Source organism: Corvus kubaryi, unplaced genomic scaffold (genome assembly GCF_017639235.1).
Source record: "Corvus kubaryi isolate FWS band 111438036 unplaced genomic scaffold, C.kubaryi_AGA036_p1.0 37266, whole genome shotgun sequence".
Taxonomy (NCBI): domain Eukaryota; kingdom Metazoa; phylum Chordata; class Aves; order Passeriformes; family Corvidae; genus Corvus; species Corvus kubaryi.
The window spans coordinates 2,640,368-2,661,651 of record NW_024581081.1 but is presented as its reverse complement, the minus strand read 5'-3'; the positions used below and the strand labels follow the sequence as shown (position 1 = coordinate 2,661,651).

The following is a 21,284-nucleotide window of genomic DNA, read 5'->3' as shown; positions in this document are numbered from 1 at the left end:
CTGAAGTCCAGATATAGATTTTACACCCCTCTGGAGCAATCACTCAGAATTTCAAGGGTTTAAGGAATTTCAAGGATTGCCTGAAAAGAGCTAAATCTTATAGAAGTATTGCTTGTTCACCACCTGACACATAGGGACTGTACTTTCTATTTTAACACTCATAAAACATGTACAAGGGCTGAGGTACTTTTGACACATAAATCTCAGGTGCTGAAAGTTCATTCTTGCTCTGCTGCCTCGTACAGATATTTGGGGCAATGTGCCACTCCCAATGTTTTTGGAAATGTAATGGCACACTTCACCCCAAAAACCCAGAGCATTGCTTTTATATAAACTTTGGAAGTTAAACTCCTTTTGTGGATTCCTGATCCTTAAAGCTCACATGCCACTTTCCTTGCCAGTCAGCCAAAAATCATATTGAAGAAACCCCAACTTTTTAGAGATAGGGGCACAAAAAAAGACTGCATGTACATCTGCTGCATATTCAGTATGAGCCAAGTTGTCCCAGGCACTGGAAAGGGTTTACTCACTGTGTGACCACGTGCCCATCTTCAGATGGTAAAACAAGCACTCTGGTTCCTGGCTCCCCTCTGCTTCTGAGCAAGAAATAGCCAAGGACAGTTGTTCTGCCTAGCAGAGGTCTGAAGCCCCTCACTACTCCTCTTCGGGGAGACCATACTGAACATCTGCCAAACCACAACATTTCTGTGCTTGTAGGAACCTGCAGGAAAATGTGTAAGAGGAAGATTCCTTCCTTCTTCTATTTTCATGTACAAGAAGTTATTTAACATACAACAGTGAAAAAATATGGATCTGCCCTTTTATTTACTGGCAGTTTCAGAGCATGAGCTCTGGTACCAATCCCTGGTGCAACTCCATTGACTTCAGCAGACTCTGCCAGAGGTCACAATGTGCCATTAAGAGTTGAATAAGACAAGATATTCAGTCCTGTTTCTTTCCAGCCCATAAAACCAGTCTGAAAGGTTTTCTTTCCTGTCTTCATTTTATCCAAGATCTATCAAGAATATTGAGTTCTATCTTTGTTTTTGCTGAAGGATTGCTGAAGTGGAAAAAGCACTTTCCTTAATTACAGGGATAAGGGGGCTTAATCTATAATAGAAAGACAGTATTTCCCAGTTAGTTTCCACATATTTTAATTCAGTGGGTGCTAACCAATGAAAACCCAACATGTTCAGGGTGTTTCAAAAAAAACCCCTTCCATTCACATTTGCTTAAATTTAGTCTTCATGGTACATTTTATTCAAGTGCTTGTGCCATACTTAGCACTGTCATATTGAGCTCCTTCCAGAAGTGTATCTGACAACACAGTTAACATTTTCACATGCCGTTTGCATTTTGCCTTCTTCAGAACAGGTTTATTTGTAAGAATGTCTTATTTTCTCCTTTATTTGTTTTTAAAAAATCTCTCTGTCTGAGAGAAGGGCAGATAAAAGAGGAACAATTTGCACTAGGTAAATGTGCACAGACTCAGATGTGGTGGACTAAACGAGCACAGCCCTAGAGCCTTTCCTTAAGCACTGCCTAAGAAGGGACTGTCTGCTGGAGGCTTCTTACTCCTTGAATAGGGAGTGCCAAAGAGAGGGAAGGTACTGCATTCCTACTCATTCTTCTTCCAAATCAGCATTATTTAAATAAGACCTGCTACACTTTGTACATTAAACCCAGAGACAACCCAACCATGATAGCATGACATTGCTATGGCTGATATTTTATGGCCCTTTGCAACATGGAGTAAGAAGTCATTTAGAAATAGTTTTCCAAACACAATTGACAGAAGTTATACATTAAGGATATACATTTTTTGAGCATGAAGAGCTTAGTGACCCTCCCAAGTCACACAGGTGGCTGGGAAGTTTAGTTTGGTAAAATAACACAGTTTATATAATGGTTGCCTATCTTGTGATTACCATGTAAACTGTCTCCTTGCAGAAGCAAACAACCAAATAACAAAGGAAAAACATAATGCAACTCCACTGATGATCATACTGAATTCTGAATTAGGTATCACAGTATATGTCTACTGACATCTACATCAGAGGGGCAATGGGGAGGGGAGGAAAGACTGTCTCTGGTTTAGATTCCTGAGGCTAAATGCAATACAAATATACCCTGAAGTCAACAGACCTTCACATGTTGTACATCTGTGCTAAATTTGCTTTCCAATATCCTGTTTCCTAGATTTGATGTGGGCAGATGGTGGAAGAGATCTCCCTGGAAGCAGCATGTTCTCCCCCCGAGAGGAATGCCCTTATGTCTCTCAGACATGAACTGTCTGGCTGATTAATAAGCAGGGCTGTTGGGCTCAGGAGAGAGCTCAGATTTGCTCCTTTTGCCTGCAGAGTGGGACTTTACTACGGCAGGGGTGTTAAACTGGGACTGTCAGAGATGTTTGGAGCAGGTGGTGCAAGTGAATGGAAGAAGTGGGAAGGGAACAAAGGAGGATGCTGTATCCCCTGAGGGAACAACCTGTTGCACATGGTGAGCTTGTCTGGCATGGCAATGTGGATGCCAGTGCCTGGAGCTGCAGAGAGGTGCTCTGTCTTCTCAGCCCTCACTGCCTGCTAGGCTTACCTATTCGATGTGGCCTCTCCAGGTCGTTCAGAAACCCCATGACTCCTGGCAGAGAACCTGGTACGAAGTCTTGTTCTCTGAAAAGACTTCTTTCTTTCCCTGGATAAGGAAAATCCTTCTGCTCCTAGAGGAGACAAAAGCAGCCATTCAGTTCAGAGCTGGGGCTGTTTTCAAGGCTTCCAGCAAACACACTGTGCTTCAGTACTGCTGATAAGTGTATTAAAGGAGAGCACATTGCTTTTAGAGGGCAAGTGGCTACTTTACCTAAGTGCTACTTACATGTGAGTGTTAATCAAGAAAGATGTTCTAAACCAATTTTATCACAATACTATTTTTCTTTTCTTTCCCTAATCCAGCATTTATATGAACAAAGGGCGTGAAACACAGAGCTGTCATTTGATTTATACTACTGACTGTTTTTATCCCTGACTGTCCATTTTCTTTGACTTTACATAAAATCAGTGTTTGGGACACTGTAAGCTAGAGACTTTTAACACAAAACTATCTTTACTGACTTCCCTGACTTTATCCAGCTCACGGATAGTGAGGAACCAGAGAAATAATTAAAAATAATACATTCACCACAGAGGGAGATTTTAAAGAGAGGTAGCTCAGGCACTTCTGCAGCAGGATCCATCCTTGCTTTTCCTACAGAGAAATAGGAAGCAAATGAAGTTGCTCTGGGGCTGTGGGTAAAGCCTAGCAGTCCTCCCCAACCCACAATGCCACAAGGACAGGACTGACAGTCATCTGTGGGAAAATGTCACTTGTGACAAGATCTGAGAAGAGGGGGTTAAAAGGTCTCTTGGATAAAACATAAGAGGTCCTAGTAAATAAAATGTAGAAATGAGCTTTTTGGGGTATGTGTTGACAAGATCAGGTTGAGAGAAAAATGCCTGAATTTAAATTCATTTTCACTGAGGCTGCTTGAAGCCTGCAGATGAAGATGCAGACCTGAGACCAGTGAGACAACTCTAGAAAGCCCATGTGAAACCAACACAGGATTTCACAGGGCTGTGCTTGCAAACTTTACTTCCACAGAGTCTTCACTCAGACCTATCAGTATTTACAAGGATATTTCTAGTAAAATGCCTGCAGACCTCAGTGTATGACAAATGCTAAAAAATGAGAAAAATTAATTTCTTGGCTCTTTCTCAAGATGCTGTAAAGGTATTCAAAAAATTTTAATAATCATATTAACTAGATATGCTTCAGAACATTAACCCAAGAGATGTTTTTTTCAAACAGATTCACAATATTTATAATAACCCTTATGCTATGCTGCTTGTTGCCACCCACGTGAAGGAGATGCCATACAACATTGTCTGATATTATTTGCTTAGCTGTAAAAATTTTGGCATGGTATTGTGCAGAAAATGAGAGGAATTAGCTGTGTGCCGCTGATATATTTTCTCCTCCTGCAGTTTCACATGGTTACAGCTCCCATGTCGCGCCCCAGAGGTGGCTTCATTACAGCAGGTGAATGCTTTCCTGTGTATTAGAATGTGTTTGTAAAATATTCCTTGGACTTAAAGATACTGGATGGATTTCTAACTGGACATTTAGTATAGCTGGCTGGCATATTGGTGACAGCTTCATTTAATGTATACGGCTTAATTGGGTAGCTCGTTTGCCAAGCCCCAACTCACAGCAACCAGCACCAGGCTTCGCATCTAGGTGTCTACTTTTAACATCATCTTGAGTCACCATCCAAAACCAGAGAGAAACCAAATCAAACTGTCAGAACCCTTACTGAGCAATGTATTCCCTGCTCACAAGCAGTGAATCAAACAGGCTTATTCAAAGAGCACATTATTTGGGAGAGCATTAAAACAAGGAAGAGAAAAAGAACAGCATAGAGAAACAATCTATGATAGGTCCCTTTGCTCTCTGCTCCAGTCTGTTCTACTCAAAGCAGATGAATAACAATTTGTGTTGTCTTTCTTTTAGCATGATGCTGCTTATTGCCTTCCATAAGCAGACCCATTATTTCCTGACCTATGTAGATACTGAATTGTCTTAATTTAGACCTTTTGAGAAAAATCCTAGATGACTGTGAAGGGGCCAACTTCTCTCCTGCTAGCCTGCTTTGCTGTGGTTTCCACTTCTCACCAGGAATTCAAAAAAACCTAGACAGGCCATGAACACCTCACTTAAAGAAAGGAGCTTCCTTAAAAGCAGGGTCCTTTCATGCTTCCCAAGTTTCTTTGGCCCAATTCTTTCTTCTGCAGCATTAGATCTGGGCATCTGGTCAGTAACTCTTCACTGGTTTCAATGAAAATGCCATAAGAAATGTCTTAAGAGCTCAGGGTCAACAGTTTCTCTCAAAAATTTACTAGAGCATATGGGAACAAGACTCAAAACTCGCTCTAATCATCAGAAGTTGTCTTTGCTCTCTGGAGACTTTTGCTTTTAGAGCACTGAGTAAGTTCTGTGTCTTCTCATACTCCAGCTAGCAAAGTTCACAGCTGAGAGAACAATCTCACTGTCGTGCACAGGATTTACAGAATCACAATCCTCTCTCTTAATCCTTTTCATTGATTCCAGTCCACATATTGATATTTGTTGTGGAATATGATCTTTTGATCAGTATTAAACTGAGTCATGTGGCTTTTTTTAGAGGTAGAAATGCTAATCTGATTGGCTAACTAAACAGTAATGTTAAATATGCAATTTTAGCATCTCTTTCCTGAGATCTGTTGACTACTAATATTTTTTCATATTATAAAAATTATTTTTCTACAGTCTGTGTGGCTAGGCTGAAAAACATGGATATACAGCTTGACCACATATTCTTTCACCATAAAACCAGCAATAAAATGTGTAGTGAAGACTGAAATGGATGATATACAGCAGACAGAGATGAAAACCATCTCCTACTGAAAACAAAGGCAACTTTATCATTGATTTCATTTTAGTTGGGATGCCAGTCAAGGCATGTACATGTCTCAGACCTCGCTCATGAAAACATGTCTTTATGTGTGCAACACCCCCCCCACTACACCTACTTCCCTTTCTTGTCATGGCTTGCCCATCACCAAAATCCAATGTTTTGAATTATATGAGTGACCTGAGAGTCCATCAGTTCCAAAAACCAAGCTCCAGGTCAAGGACAGTCTGAAAACTGTTAGAGTTGTACTTTCCAGTGACAAAAGTCACTGTTTCCTGTTTTCTGTTTCCAGCAGAAAACTCTAGTATCTAAATGCAGTTGGAAGTCAGATCCCTGGTAGAATCGGTAGAGCTTTATTAAAGGTGAATATGACTACACTTGCACCAGTAGCTCATCTGATTAATGAGTAGAGTCTCACCTTGCAAGATTGCAAGAGGCGAATGGAAGAAAGAGAAGTGTTTTCCTGTGCTCCCTTAAGAAAGTGGAGAAAAAATGGGTAATAAATGGACCATGGAGGCTAATGTGTGATGCTGACTGTGGATGAAGGTTGCAGGACTTGTAACAACCTTTCCTGAGCACCCAGAGCAGTGGCAGGTTTTGAGGTCCATTCCTTTGGACTGTAATTTAGACCTGAATGAAAACTTTTTTTTAATCTCAAAATTGGACACCTGCCATATCTTAATTGAGCTCACCATACCATCAACTGGGCTACAGTTGAATTGAACAAGATGAAAGTTGAAATGGGAACAAACTCCTTCCCAAAGGGGTCAGCTGTGGCAGAAATGATTCTGGGGTAGGCAGAGCTGTCCTTCTGGTACTCAGGTGCACTTTCCCTGTGAATAAGGGCTTCCAAATGAAACTCCTTTCCTTGAGAAATTCCCAGACCTCTCTACTCAGACATGCAGATGCCAAACACAGCCGAGTCCTTCAAGATACGCTGTCTTCAACAGTTGTGGTGGTGCCTGTGTGGGATGCAGCTATTAGGGAAAAGATTTACTCTGAGAAGGAAATTAATACCACACAAAACAAGAAGAAAGGATCTTGTTTCTGAAATGCCTTTTTTTCTCTTTAAGCCAGAAGAAAACTCACCTAAAGAGTGAGGCATTTAGAGGTTTTAGAACTTATTAGGTGCAAAGAAATAACCTTGGCAAAACTTGCTTTTCTGTGTCAATACCTTGAGCAAGAGCAGATTCAGACAAATGTAGCAGGAAGTACTGAAGGAAGGAGAAAGATTTCAGAACAGTGGGATGCTGCTGTCTTGTAATGCTGAGCTAATTCAATGGTCCATCAAACATCCTGGCACAAGTATACAGCTCTCTCACATAATCCAGATGGCAAACAGAAGCAAAATATTTCAATTAATGTAACACTAATGGTAACAAGAAGACCTTGACTTGTCTGAATTTGCCCTTTAGGAAAATACATGTATAAATAAATAATGACTGACATTCATAGTCTTAATAAAACCAGTTGTGTTCTGTATGGGGATATGAGATCTTCCACAGTATTTTCCTCCTCCACCTTTATCAATTTTCTCCTTGACCCTCAAATTCAGCTCTATGTTGTTTTGATGCTGGTGTAGATAATGAATCACATTTAAAAACTCCTCTGGCTCTCCAGCTTAAGTGCTCACTTTTTCAGGGCTGTTTTCAGGTATCATAGCCATCTCCCGCAGATGGCATGTCCCAGCCTTTCTCAGTCTTTAATCCTCTTTGGGCTATCCATGGACTATGCATGGGTTCTGGTAGTAGAGATAACTCCCATCTGTCAAAATCTCCATGAGATGTTCCCCAGGTCCTATCCCAGAGATACATCTTTCTTCCCCCTGTATGACTTGTGGCTGGTCCAATCTTTTAAAGGGAGTGAAATGTGCTTTAGAGTGTTGTGCACTTCAGTGCACCCTGTGTGTGCTTCAGGATGTATTCAACATGCCAACATCAGCAATATGCACAGCCAAGTGCTCCCTATAGAGTTAACCTATTTTATGCATCAAAGAGACATAGCTGTCATCTACTAAAGATGTGCCCCAAAAGGTATAATCCTAATCTTAGAGCACCCCAATGAGATCTGTGTAAGCAAAATTTGCTGATGCTCTTCAGTTATGTCCAAAGCTAGATATATAGATGACTTTGCCTCTTATTTCTCTTCCACTTTCTAGGGAACGCATCATGCTTTTCTTGATAAAGCCAGCATTGAACCTTTCTTGGACTGAGAGCCAGCACAGCAGGAATGTCACTGTCAGCTGTGTGATTTTTCAAAGATTCTTACATTTTCTATCCTCTTCCTTTGCTAAGAAAAAGAATGATTTTGCACCGTTTCCTTGTCTTCGTTAAAGCAGGTGCAAAATCACATTTCTCTCTTGGCTATTCAGAGAAAACTCTTAAAATTACAAGCTGAACTGGTGCCTATGTGGTCTTCACATTTAGGTATTTTCCCAGCTGGGATTCAAATGCTTCTGCCACTTCAAGATCTCAACAAGATCATGTGAAATATTGCCTTTCTGAAAGGAAAAGAAAGACTCCACAGTACACAGGGCCAAGCAGTGAAAACATTTTGTCTGCACTTTGTCCTGGGGATAGTAATTTAAATGTAATCTGGAAGCAACAGCTTCAGAGTGCTACAAGTACATCCCATGTCCATTAGCAACATTTTCAGGGGGGAAGATCATGGGTCTCTCAACTCCTTAGCCAACTTCTAAAAGGCACTTTTCCCAGGGAGGAAGGTTTCTCTCGCCCTCTCTCTTCTGATGGGTTTTCATCACAGGTGAGACTTAGAAAAACCTGCAGCCTGTCTTTATATTTCCGTGACCGACTTCCTTCTAGCAATTTACTCTCAGTTACTCACAGGACAGTCAAAATATCAGGTGGGCAATTCACAGCCTTCTGCCTGCACACCCACCCACCCTCAGTGTATTGCAGTGTCTGACAGCACAGGAGAACATAACTAATGACACTCACAGTCCAGAAAAAGAGGGAGATAGAAAACATGAGTTACCATGGAATAAAGCACTTGCCCTTCTATTGAGGAAATGAAACATAAGAGGCATGGTCAAAGCCTGGGGTTTTGTGCAACTACATGCTACTTCGCTCCATGCTAATTTTAATTTAACTGAATCCTTTCTTTAAATTATTTTCAATTTTTGGTCTTCAGGAATAATTATTAAAATAGGCTACTTTTTGCCTTTTTCAATAGACTACACAGACATCCAAATGTTCCATCATTCTTTAAACCTAAATTTCTGAAACAGTCATAACTCCTGAGCCTGCATGGGAGAAAATGTTCTTGAAATCAGAGTTTTATACACAAAGTTTACGACAAAAATTTCTACATTTCCTACCACCTGCTATTGGTGATCCAATTCAATATGGGCAAAACAGTGAATAGGCTCTCTCACATGGATTGAAAACCAAAACTGAAAGAAGGTATAGTTTTCTGTGGGTTTTTTTCTTTACACTGGCTTCTATTTGACTCCTAGCTTTGGAGCATTTAGTCTTCAAAATTGTTTTGTTGCTGCATTCTGATGTGATAGATCACCCTCCAAGTCACGCTTGGGGGTTCTCCCAATTGTTCAAACAATTCCCAGTTTGCAGAGAGTAGTGCCCCAATATGTGGGTATAGTAGTCCTGGAGAGTGGGTTTTCTGATCAACAGAGCATCTTCTTCTGAAATACTTTTCAACTCATCCATCGCAGTCACTCAGGTCTGATAACCATTTCCCATTCCAGGGAGGAGACAAGGACTTATCTGGCTACTGGCCCATTGATGACAGACTGATTTGTGCAGATGCTGCCCTGCGGCTCAGCATGGCTCTATTAGTCTATTGAGCTGTTAGAGCCCGTTCTTTCCTCCCTCTTCCTCCTCCTCCTTGCTCCTCCCTCCTGGCCCTCCACTTTCAAGCTTTCTTGATCTTACTCTGTGATGCCTCTGCCAGCTCTGTCCAGCAGCTCCTTGCACTTTGCTAACCCCACTTTATAGCCTTTCCTCTTTGGCAGGTCATCAGGAACTGTCCCCTCAGAGGACAAGGTTTCCTCAGAGATTCTGCCTCCTGCTCAGGCTTTGCTGCTCAGTCCTTCCTGTCCTCTGGGCAATCCCTCCAACAGATGTCACACAGTTCATTATGGATAGTTGAGAAATGACATTTAAATTGTCATCAATCATGCAAAAAATAAAAGTATTGGCTACATTTAGAGGGGCAAATGTAAATTATCATTGTCTTTTTTAATCTTTATGAAAGGAATTCTCAAATTAGTCTTGTGGTTTCACCAGCCACTTTATGCACTACTATCCTGTGTGGGATCATTGGGATCCAGCCATTTCTTTGGGTGATTATTTTTAGTATTTTTACATAGGCAATTTTGAAAGGGTCCATAAGAATTTAACTTTAAAGACAGCATTTCTTTAGGAATGATTAAGCATAATCATGCAACTATAATCATGCATTGCAGAGAAAAGTAAAATAAAGAATTGATACAGTCTCAGTTGTGGTTGCTATGTAATTTTTCTTTTCATACTAATACTGAATTTTATGTATAAAACAGTAACTGATTTCTAAAGATTGAGAGAGAAAGCCTTAACTCAGAATTTCCTGTGGATTCAGTTTCTGTTTATTTTTGGAAACTGCATTCCATATTTCAACTAGTATGACATTAAATATGATTTTTCCCTGGAAGTTAACTTTTTACTATAATCAGATAATTCATTTTAATGACAACTGTCCTATTTACTACATACATACATTTGTATATCTGTGTATCAAACCAGATGTATAACAACCTGGTAGAAAAAAGTGATGGTGATACTTCATTTATTGAATTAAAAGTTTATAGCAGGGTATTTTCACACAGAGCTTTCTTGTCTGTGTGAGGACCTAGAACCTGGACATTCATGTAGGAAATTGCATAGGAACTAAGAATAATTGTTCTCTACCTCACCACTTCCTCCAGCATACATCAAGTCTGCTGGTTCTAACTGGAAGAGCTTTATTAAAACTAGTGTAGTTGCACCAGCTTCCTTTGGTGGGGATCCTCACTCTGAAATTATTGTCTGTGTTCTCAGTGGAAAAAGTTATAGCAATCTTTTCAAGTTAATTTTTCTGTTTGTCAGTGTATAACAATTGAGTATTTGTAACTTCTAATATTATCTTAGTATTGAACACCTTACATTTCTTATTCTTGTTTTATGCAATAGTCTTCCCTTAAACTTTCATTGTGTTATTTGCACAAGTGTATGTGGAAACATGCATGGAAACACACCTACAACAAAATTCTTATGCAGAGATCTCCACCAGCTAAAATGCATTTGAGCTGACACTGGGTATGTGTGTTAAACACGTATACAGTACTGTTAGGGAAAAATGGTTAAAAAAAAAAGATTTTAGAGAATTTTATAAAGCACTGGGTGGGGATAGGCCCATTATTCCCAATGTAGGAGTCATCCCTGCACACACCAAAGAGTTTTCCCTTTCTGAGAAGTATTAAAAGCTCCCAGAGTCCCTGCAAAAGCCAGCACAAACCAGAGCTGCCATGCCACATTTTGCAGTGTAGAAAAGTGTTTTTTATCACCTTGTTTGTTGTCTTTTGTGTACAAAAATAAAATAATTTGTGTTTTAAAATTATGCATGTAAATCTTGACACTAACACCCAGCAAGGGCCTAAACATGTTTAAAACATAATTCCAGATATTATAAATGCAAGCAATGTTGATATTGCAACTTCCTACCTACTCTGTATACCTAGAGATAAATCATTTGCCCTCATGCAAGAGGAATTGATGAGTCCATTGATAGTCCAAACCTTTATTAAAGACAAATCACCAGTTTGTAGGAGGATCCATCACAAAGTCACATAGGAGAAAGGCTTCCTCTTTCCTCCTTTACCCTCCCCCTTACCCAGTGCACGCAGTATCTGTGGAACTGTCTTTGTCACTGGATTTGGAGGACCTATGGCTATTTACCTCTTCACAACAAACAGCAGGAAAGTTTTGGCTCTCTATTCCTACACCCTGGATATGGGACATCCCTGACAGCAGAAAAATGCCCATGTCACCCTCTCAGGTCTTGTCTTCTCAGAGGAACAGAGCTGTGTCCAGGCACAATAATGTGAGAGTTGTGGACCTTGAGTTTGATTGAGGGTTTAGACAGCCCTCTGCAGTGTGTCAGAATAACAAAACCTCAAACAGAAGAGATATCTTTGCATTTCTGCTTCCTTCTCAACCTTGTTGCAAGCCAAGAAGAATAATAACTGAAAAGCAGGCTCACTGATGCCAGAAGTCCTTGCTAGATCTACAAACATTAGTGAAGACTGACACAAAGAGGGACTTTCTAATTTAATGTTGCAGGCTACAAATTGCATTTTCGAACTTGAGAATTGCCAACCTGACTTGAGGCTTGACAGTTCTTAATAGCCAGACTACAAATTAATAATTTTTATCGAGCTGAGTGCATAGCATTTTGATAAATTGTCCATTTGCCTGTCTGCTTTATCCAGCTATGCCCCGTTTCCTTTCTAAAGCTAAGGAAACTCTGTCCATAAGTTGACTAATGGAAAAAGCTCTTTAAAAATCCCAGAAACCCCAATGCTTTTCACATATTTCATTATAATAACTGTTTCTGACCCTCTGAATAAAAATAACATTGTATGTATAGATAGCTTCCTCATCCTCTATTTTTGTCTTTTTTCTCATGTTGTTGTAATTTGTAATTTTGTTAAATACCTTTATCTTACAAGTTTCTTTCACTGCTATTCCTTGACTCTTGTGGGGTATTTCAGTCCATCTCATTTGTTGTAGAATATCACCCTTACTGTGCCATCAATAGCACAAACAAAGGAAGTTTTCAGTGACATATGAGAGTCTTTCCCAAATAAAGCTCTATCTTCTGGACAAAAGGCCTGAAATTATTAGCGGTTGGAGGTTAGAAAGGCATGATCCTTTCCTTTCCTCTTTTTTTTTTTTTTTTTTTCTGGCAGCTAATATTGCCTCATTTTCAGTCTACTATAAGGACCAGATCCTTTTCTGTGGAATGACTGCAGAGAAATTAATTTCCTACCTTGTACTAGTGTGGTTCATTATTCCTATACAATACTCTAAATGCAGAGCTCCACACTTACTTTTAGTGAATTAATTGATTTTTTTTCTTTCTCAGACTATTTCTCTAATTTTTCATGATAAACTTGAGCTTTCATCCTGTACTCCACTGTGTTGCAGCTTCTCCCAAGCTCATATCATGACCATGTTTAATAAATTTAATCCATCCCATTATCCATCTCATTAATGAGATTACTGGAAACACCTCAGTGGCACCAGCACATTTCAAACTGACAGTGAGCCTTTAATAATTACTTCTTTCCAGTACCATTTTTGTGAAGGATGAGGTGCCTGGTGCAATGTGGAGCCAAGGGAAACATCTGCCCTCTGCGAGCTGCAGAGCTCCCTGCCTTCCAGGGCTGTGAAGCTGCACACTGTGTAATAAGCAGTTTATTTTGTATTAGCAATCTAATGCACCTGCCCTTGCACTAAAGCCAGCTTTGCCTGGGAGCATGCACACCCTTGGCTAACCATAAGCACATGCATATGTGCTCCTGGTACAGAGCTTCCATCTTTCAGAGCCAAGCCTACACACATTCCCTGAGCTGAACAAACATGGCAGGTGCTACGTACCACTGGTTTTGCATTTCAACTAATAGGTTTGAGGGAGATCTTTTCTCTTCCTGATGGGCTGCTTCACAGTGTTTCTCAAGTGTGGCTCACAATGGAATAGGACAGCAGTCACAAGTGAGATGACTCACACTCATGAGCTATTTTCATCTGGCTCATATTGCTTCACTCAAAATGTTTTCCTCCGTATTTAGAAGTCTTTTTCAGAGAAAATGAGGTCTGCTGGTATGAATCCACTGCTGCCAACCCCAGCTGGTATCATATCTTCCTAACCTTCTCTGACCTTCTTTTTTCCTCAGTTTTTCCACTGTGGATACAAAATTCCCCTAAAAATGTGAAACGTTCTTCAATCATTTGTAGATGTAAATTACTCCCTATTAATTAATATTTTTATTTTTATGGTGATTTTGTCGCTAACCTCCTGGAGAAGGAAATCTGGTTCTTTTCATCTTCAGACCACCATGGCATGTAATCACCCAGTGAGATCACCCAGTACCTATGTGTGACATAGGAGTCAACTTATTTCATAACAACTTCCCACCTCTCTGACACATTTTCCTTGCCTTTCATCTACTTAGCAGCAATAAAAAATAATGTAGCAAGTGCAAGACAATGGGTAATCCCTCCCTTTTTGGGGAAGCTGAGGCTGACAACTTGGTGGAAGAATTCAACAGCAGCAACCATGCCAGAGGGAAAAGAGGATTTTTCTTCCTCACTTCCTAAACATTTCTGAAATGACATCCTGTGTAGGTGTGTGTCCATGAAGGTTTCCACAAACCTGCCCAAGTCAGACATTTGTCTCCATTAAGTCATGTGTGAAGATAAGGGCATTCCTGTAGTCAACAAGACGGCACATTGTATTTTAAAATGAAGGATTCACAGGGGTGGCAGCTCATTTGCATGCAGCAATGTGAATCTCACAGAGGAGGTGTTGTAAATCACCAAAGAGCTACTTGACAGTGCCACTCTGTGAGTCTGGTTCAGAATTATTAATTAGAGCAGGCTGAGGGTGGTTTGTTTGCATATCAGTTGAGCTAAGCCATGTTGGAATCCCTGTAAATAATAAAACAGGCTGATTAGGCCTAGTCATTAATTAAGTGTCTTCACTGTGAATAAACAGTGAAATTTTTCAGTTTGCCAGGGACCCCTATGACACTGTGATAAATATGCAGTCACAAGAGCTTCTATAACATGGTTTGACATCTTCATCTATTAAATTGCAGCTTTCTCCCCAGTGACAATGGGTTCAAATCCCACAGTGGATGATACATCTGCCTAATTTTGTTTGTTAAAATATATGACTTGGGAGATTTTAGATAACTGGGGCTGAGAACCTGATATGAAAAAAAGGAAGGGGGGAAAAAACTTGTTAATATTGTAAACTGCAGTGTTCAGTCATGTATGTGTGACTTTTGATCGGTGTAACAATGCAGAAGATTATATAAAATCTGGTTTTATTGTTACATGGATGTAAAAGTCAGCTATTATTTATTTGACTAAAATGGTATACATTTAAAACTTAATTAACTCCCCTCAGTGTTTGAATGTTGTTTCTGTTTTAGCGTCTGCCACTTCTCTGTGTGGAGTAAGACCAAATCTGAAATAATTTTTACAAAGTATATATTTTTAAACTACAGACAATGTTAAAGGCAATTAAATCTCATACCCCAAGGCATTAATTGAGCAGATAGGTGATCAACTAGGAGATTTTATCTCATTATGCACTGCTGCCTAATTGGTGAGGATCTGTATTGTGGGGATTTTTCATCTTTGAAAGGTTTGGATATTGTCAATGTTTGCAGCCAGGACATTACACTGAGAGACAGATCAATGTGCTGAGCAGACAGTGGCAAGTTCCATTTTCCTGTGTAACATACAAGTGCTGCAGGTAGTGCATGAACATAATCTCCTGGAAAACAAGGCAGTCTTTATCAGTTCAGCAGAAGGGCAGAGACCCACCCCATTCCTGTGAAAGCCAATGACCCTGTTCCCAAGCATTCTCCCTCTGCAGCATTCTCCCCGCTGCACTTTGCACAGCAAAGAGTTCTAGAACAGCCTTACATAGAAAAACCGATGCAGTCATCATTTTGGTATTCTGGACATGAGGAAGAGCTTCTTTACTGTGAGGATGACTGAGCACTGGAACACATTGCCCAGAGAAGTCGTGGAGTCTCCTCGTCTGGAGATATTCAAAGGCTGTCTGGACACAATCCTGAGTAGTGTGCTCTAGGGGACCCTGCTTGAACAGGGAGGTTGGAATAGACGACCACCCGTAGTCCCTTCCAAACCTGAACCAAACCTGACTGTGATTTTCTGATACTTCTAACAGCCAGTTTACAAGCATTGAGATAATTACAATGCTGAGCATGAACATTTGAATAGGTGGGAGACAGATGATTCAGTAAGATCAATCTATTGATCTCAAGATTTTCTAAGTATTTAAGTGCCATGCAACAATTAAAGGTATTTCTGAACATCCAGTAAATGGCTTTATTCTGGCAAGCTGTTTTGTTTCTTTTATATAATAAAGAATGAGAATGTCGTTGAACTTAGAATATCTTTCAGGAACTAAGTGTTCAGCAGCCTGTTTGATTCTGACAGCCTTGTGCAGTGGTAAGCAATCAGCCAGACTGCAGGAGATCACTGAATTCACCACTGTGGCAAGTGGTAACTTCCTGAATTGACAGGTTTACTTGGATGGGATCAAAGATTATAGACCTCAAAAGGAAATTATCAATGATACGAAAAGTTTGGAACATCTAGATTAACTCCTGCTGAGTACAGACAAAGAAACAGAATCCACAGTAGTTCCTTGACGAGGATAGCCATGACCATGAGGTTTGATTACTTGTTCAGAGTGCCTCATGAGTGCACAGAATTGCTCTCTGTAGCTGTCACCTTCATGCTCCAGAGAGACCCTAACAGGTAGCCATTGCAGCATTCCTCTTTCTGCAGTGATTCCAGCAAAGTAGCATGGGAAAGGCGCTTGATAATGTGTGCCAGGAGACCTGGCTCGTGCAGAGATTTGTAGCAATATTCAGTATGCTGATGTCACCCAGCTGGCACAAGGGAAGGGATTAGCCAATGTCTAGACACACTTGAGGCTTTCAGGGCAGCTGGCTATTTGCAAATGAGTGTGGAAGAGACTGAGGCAGCCTTGGTGGGATGAACAGAGGCAGGTACAAGTCCTGTCAAATTTTCCATCCCTGCTGCTCGCTGAGGGGGCTCACAACTGCTGTTGGTGAGGCAGATGGAAAATTTAGGTGTGTGTTGAGACTGAACTTCCTCTCCTGGGCATTGTCAAAAAAATCTATCTTAGTTTCTGTGTGAGGATGAGACACAGGTCTTCTCTTTTCTGTTAGACTTTCCTATAACTATCAGCATCTCTTTTGTTTGGAGATATGGCTATAATCCTGCCTGATAACTCACACTCTACTATTGCTTTTATCCCTGGTTTCCACAGCCTCAGGGATCCTGTGCCCCCAGTTGCTATTAAATGATCTCTTTGGGCTCGAGCTTCTTTGCTACAAAAGCAGGAAACCACTGAAGGAGTAGGCATCCCCGAATTCAGCATTTATTCTTTGTCAAGGCCTTTGGGACTAAAGGAGTTTTAAGTTACTAAGCCTTTGGCTATGTCACAAACTATGTCCTTTTTTCCTGGATTTAGCAGAACAAATAGTCTGAGAACTGGAGAGGATGGAGTTTATTTTATTGTCTCCTTACCTTGCCAACATGCTTTGTCAGGTGAGATGAGCAGTCCTTTTGTTTGTGGCTGGAAATGTGCATTTCACCCAGAGCAGACAGTGACCCCAAAGAACCTTTTGCGGAGCTAGAGAAATATGGAATTTAGAAAGCTTCCCCCTCCCCAAATAGCTCAGCTAAGGCATGTTTCAACTCTCATTAAAGCTGATGGAAATCCTCCTAGGTACTTCAGTGCGGAATCAGGCCTGTTAATTATTATACTTAACACTTTCTGGGAATGCATACCAATGATGCACAGTCATCAAAAAATATGCTACAGATGGCTGTGAGAGTTCATGATAACTTTATTTTGGTTGATGGAACAAAATGGCATCACAGAGAAATTTGAAGGTGTCTTGCACAATATCACATCAATTAGCATGGGATCGCTTCAGCTTGATCTTCCTTCATGTGAGATCGAGACCTTCCACCGAATTCCCACATTAATCGTACACTAAAGATATGGTCTGGAGTTTGATTTCATATATAGCCAGGGCTTCCAAGAAAATAAGGAAGTGCCATACCTTACAGGTAGTGTCCTCTAGAAAAGGAGAGCAGAGGGCCATATTTTGCCTTGTGCAATAGACCACATATTTGGCACTCTAACAAAAGGAAAACATTCACTGGACTGCTGAAAACTCCACAAAAAGTGCAGAATTTTCTTTGTTCTCTAGACCAGACTCTTCTTCTCTTCCAAGCTTAGTCTTTTTTAACAGAAAAGACCTCTAGCTGTGAGAATAGATTTCCCAATGCAAAAGACACACAGTTTTGTTGAATTTACATCCAAGCAGACAGAGGGGAAAAAACACCAAATGAGCCAGATTTAAACCTCTCAAGTAACACTGAGACTCTTATTGACTTTGGTGGTCTTCGAATCAAACTCTGGAAAAAGGTGTACCATTCCATAGTTGTCTTAACAGGGAATAATTTTTCTGATGCATAAAAACCATTTATACACCTCCAACCACTGTAGAACACTACACAATGACATACTAATCCCAGTAATACACGCCCATCTAGTGTGGCTGGCACATCCTTATAAAGGTTTCTTGTCAAAGGCTTGGTATAGCCTAGGTTGAGGCAACAGAGGCACCTCTCTGTCAGTGTGACCCTGACAGCTCTACAAGGTTTGGGATAATTTGTGGTCTTACCACCTCACCACAGGTGTAATCCAGTGCTAGAGTATGTTCAGAAGAAGAGAAGGACTTGGATTTCTTCCTGGAAAAAAACCTACGAGAGGTTCAGACCTGTGTGTTGGGAGTGGATCTTATACTGTGGGCCAGTTGGTATCCTAAGTCCTTGCTTTTGGTCTGAACTGCAGCATAAATAAGAACATGAGGCATGAGGGCAAAATGCATGCACAGGGCATTTTAAGATGGGAACAGCTTGGACTTCTATCATCTGTTCTTTACAGTGTGAGTGCACTTTCATTAAGCCATCACTGGCCACAGAGGCAAGGGCCAGTCTGGAGTGAGGAACCAGCATCCCCACCCTGGTACCCCTTCAGACAGAAATCCTAACTCCGAACAGAAACCTAACCAAGAAAGCAGCACTATGTTCTCAACCCCAGGTCTCAACCTCACTAAAGGAAACATTGTGTTCTTCAGTTTGGAATTATTTCTGGGACCGTGTTGACTTCTCAGTTAATTTTCTCAAAAAGATTTTAGCAAATATAAATCAAAACATGTACTTTCAAACCAAGACATCTACATCAGTATTATTTTTCTGAATGAGAGATATTCAAAAGTAGAGCAGATTTTAATTTCTAGTTTTGACTTGGATAAGGAATATTTCTCAGAATTTACACCAACTTGGAGGTTTTCTATTCACTTTTATTTTGATTAATTACTACTTGTGTTTTTTTCAGATTTTTAATCTCCATGAAAAGTCCTTTAATCCAGGCCTCTAAAAGCAGACTGAGTTTTTGGAAAGCTGGCTATCTGTATGATAGTCTATCTGTATGAAGCATCTGCAAGTCTGTATATGTGCATGTGTGTGTGTGTATGAGTGACTGTGTCTGTAACCACTGGCCTCAGAAACAATAGGAAGGCATTACTACATTCAGAAAAATACAGAAAACTTTCTCTGACGCCACAGAGAGGGGGAGAAGTAATCTGGTTTTTAGTACACTCGCAAAAATATTTATGTCACAGCATAAGGATTATAAAACAGTCTAGTATATCTCTAACATTTTGTAAAAAAGCCCACTGAATTAAACAAAGCTCATTTCTGACTAGCAGTTAGTAGTAAAATAAGATGTGCATTCTGGGTGCTGAAAAAGGAAATTAAGCACATTTGGGAAATCTAAGAGCAAGAAACAAGCTATTATGATTTTTTTCTAAGCTCCCCTGAGTCTCTAAGATCTGGTGATTTTACTGAAATGTGTGTATTAGATGATGGTCTTAAAAAGGAATACAAATTGTGATTTATGAAAATGAGGACCAGGCCAATGAATCTCAGGAGGAGCAGGTGGTCTGACTCTGGTGTGATATCCCAGATCAGTGCCAGTAGCACATCATAATTTAAAATGATCATTTTCCCCAAACACTGGCCCTCTTTTCAATTGTGCCTAAACATGTGTTTATGTTCACATAGTTTGCTCTTTGCATCTCATCTCAGAGGCACAATTTACGATGTATGATCAATAGTGAAGGTGTTTCCTGAGTACCGAGAAAAGCAATTTCAGTATATAAATGGTAAGTCTATCTTTCCCCAGAAGAGAAATATTTGCCCTACATATGTTCAGGAAGTGTTCAGACCTCTTATTTATTCACAGTGTTAAACAAAACACAGATCTGCAGGTTGGTTATGGTTTTGCCTTTGTGATTTGGAAAGCTGAATGGAGACAGGAATCCCATCCCAAAATGTGCTCAACACAGCCAAACTCCTTCTTTACTGGCCACATTGACAAGATTTGAGGCGTATTGAAACTCTGCCAGAAGAATACCTTCCACAGCATCTAGTTCTGATGGGGATGTCACGATCAATCTCCTTGCAAGCATATCAAAGTTGGTACCAATACACCAACCTGTGTCAAGGGCAAATCCAGGTCTGTCAGTGGATGTGGAAGAGCTGGATTCTGGAGCAGATGAGGATGTTACAGGAAAAGCACTGATGAAGCTCTGTCTGAAGAAACAGACTGAAGTTCTTATCATTCATGTAGGTGTAGTCTAGGAATATTGTGAATATGATAATCTGCCTAACTACAGACATTTAAGATGCCCTTTCCAAAGTGTTGCCTAGGACTACAGGCACATTCCAGAGACTATATTATCTGCTGTACTATGAAAGACAGGCTTACTAGCAGCTCCCAGGTGGAAATGCATCTTGTACAAAATGAATATATAGGGAAGGACTGTAGTTCAGAGGAGAATCCTCTTTTTATAATGGTTAAAGCCAAGGACAGTAATTGAGCTCCTACTGCTACTAAGCTACTTGGGATACACCAGACTGATTCTAAGGAGAGACACTATTCCATGACTAAGGTGAAGACTGGGATCTGTGACTATAACATAGGTTTTATTTAAAGATAGTTTGGAGAATATATGCATGACTTTCTTCACCTGAATAAAAATCATTGTCTATCTGAAGAACTGCTATGTTTATCAACCTTCTGGGCTGAGAGTTACTCATGCATTTTCATAATTTCCCTAGAGGGGTCTACTAGCTAAGGATGAGAATGCTTTTTACTTTTCTTCCAAAATGGCTACTGGGTTTATTTCAGGTGATCTCCAGAACATTTTTGCATAAGTACAGGTAATTCTGTTTTTCTCCTAGAGGCCCTGACTCTCTAAGGCTGAGTTGACATCCCAGTTATGTATCAAATGAAATCATTAATTCATGTGCAGTCCTGCTTAACATTTTGATGCATCTTGGAAAGCAACCTTGGAATGTTTTTATTTCCTGACATAATTATGCCATATAATGGTAGAGAAAGGTTTATCTTTGTAATGCAAAATCTTACTGGACTTTCAGCAAACAGCAAAACATTAAAATAAATAAAAATTACAGGCAAGATAAAATGAAATCCTAGTGTTACCACAAAGATTGCTCAGCATCAAAGGCTTGTGTGAAAGCAGAAGTAAGACTGTTTCTAGGGTTTGGGCATGATCCTGCAAGATGCTAGACTCCTCCTTTCCACATTAAGAAGATCAATACCTCGCATAATGGCATCTGCATGTAGTAAACACTGACATAGCCAGCAACAGTAGAGCTTACAAGCACAAATGTTTTGAAAGGTAACAAAGCACGGCCATGAATCAGAAGCCATTTCTGTCACTGGTTTCTGAAAACCCAGCAAGGGTTTGAACAAGCTCCAACTAGAAACTCTATTGTCAAAAAATATATATACAAAACCTGCTTTCATTTCTGAGCTAGGCAGATTTGCTGTCCTACTTGCATAAGACAAA

At 40.2% G+C, this 21,284-nt stretch overlaps 1 long non-coding RNA gene across 1 annotated transcript in view; it reads right to left on the bottom strand.

Annotated features, from left to right (window-relative positions):
- The window catches only part of LOC121663146, a 70,477-nt gene that overhangs the window by 28,204 nt on the left and 20,989 nt on the right, over positions 1 to 21,284 (bottom strand). Inside the window, exon 2 of the long non-coding RNA XR_006015543.1 lies at positions 2,593 to 2,716. This is a non-coding gene — a long non-coding RNA (uncharacterized LOC121663146). The remainder of the gene's footprint in view (positions 1 to 2,592; positions 2,717 to 21,284) is intronic.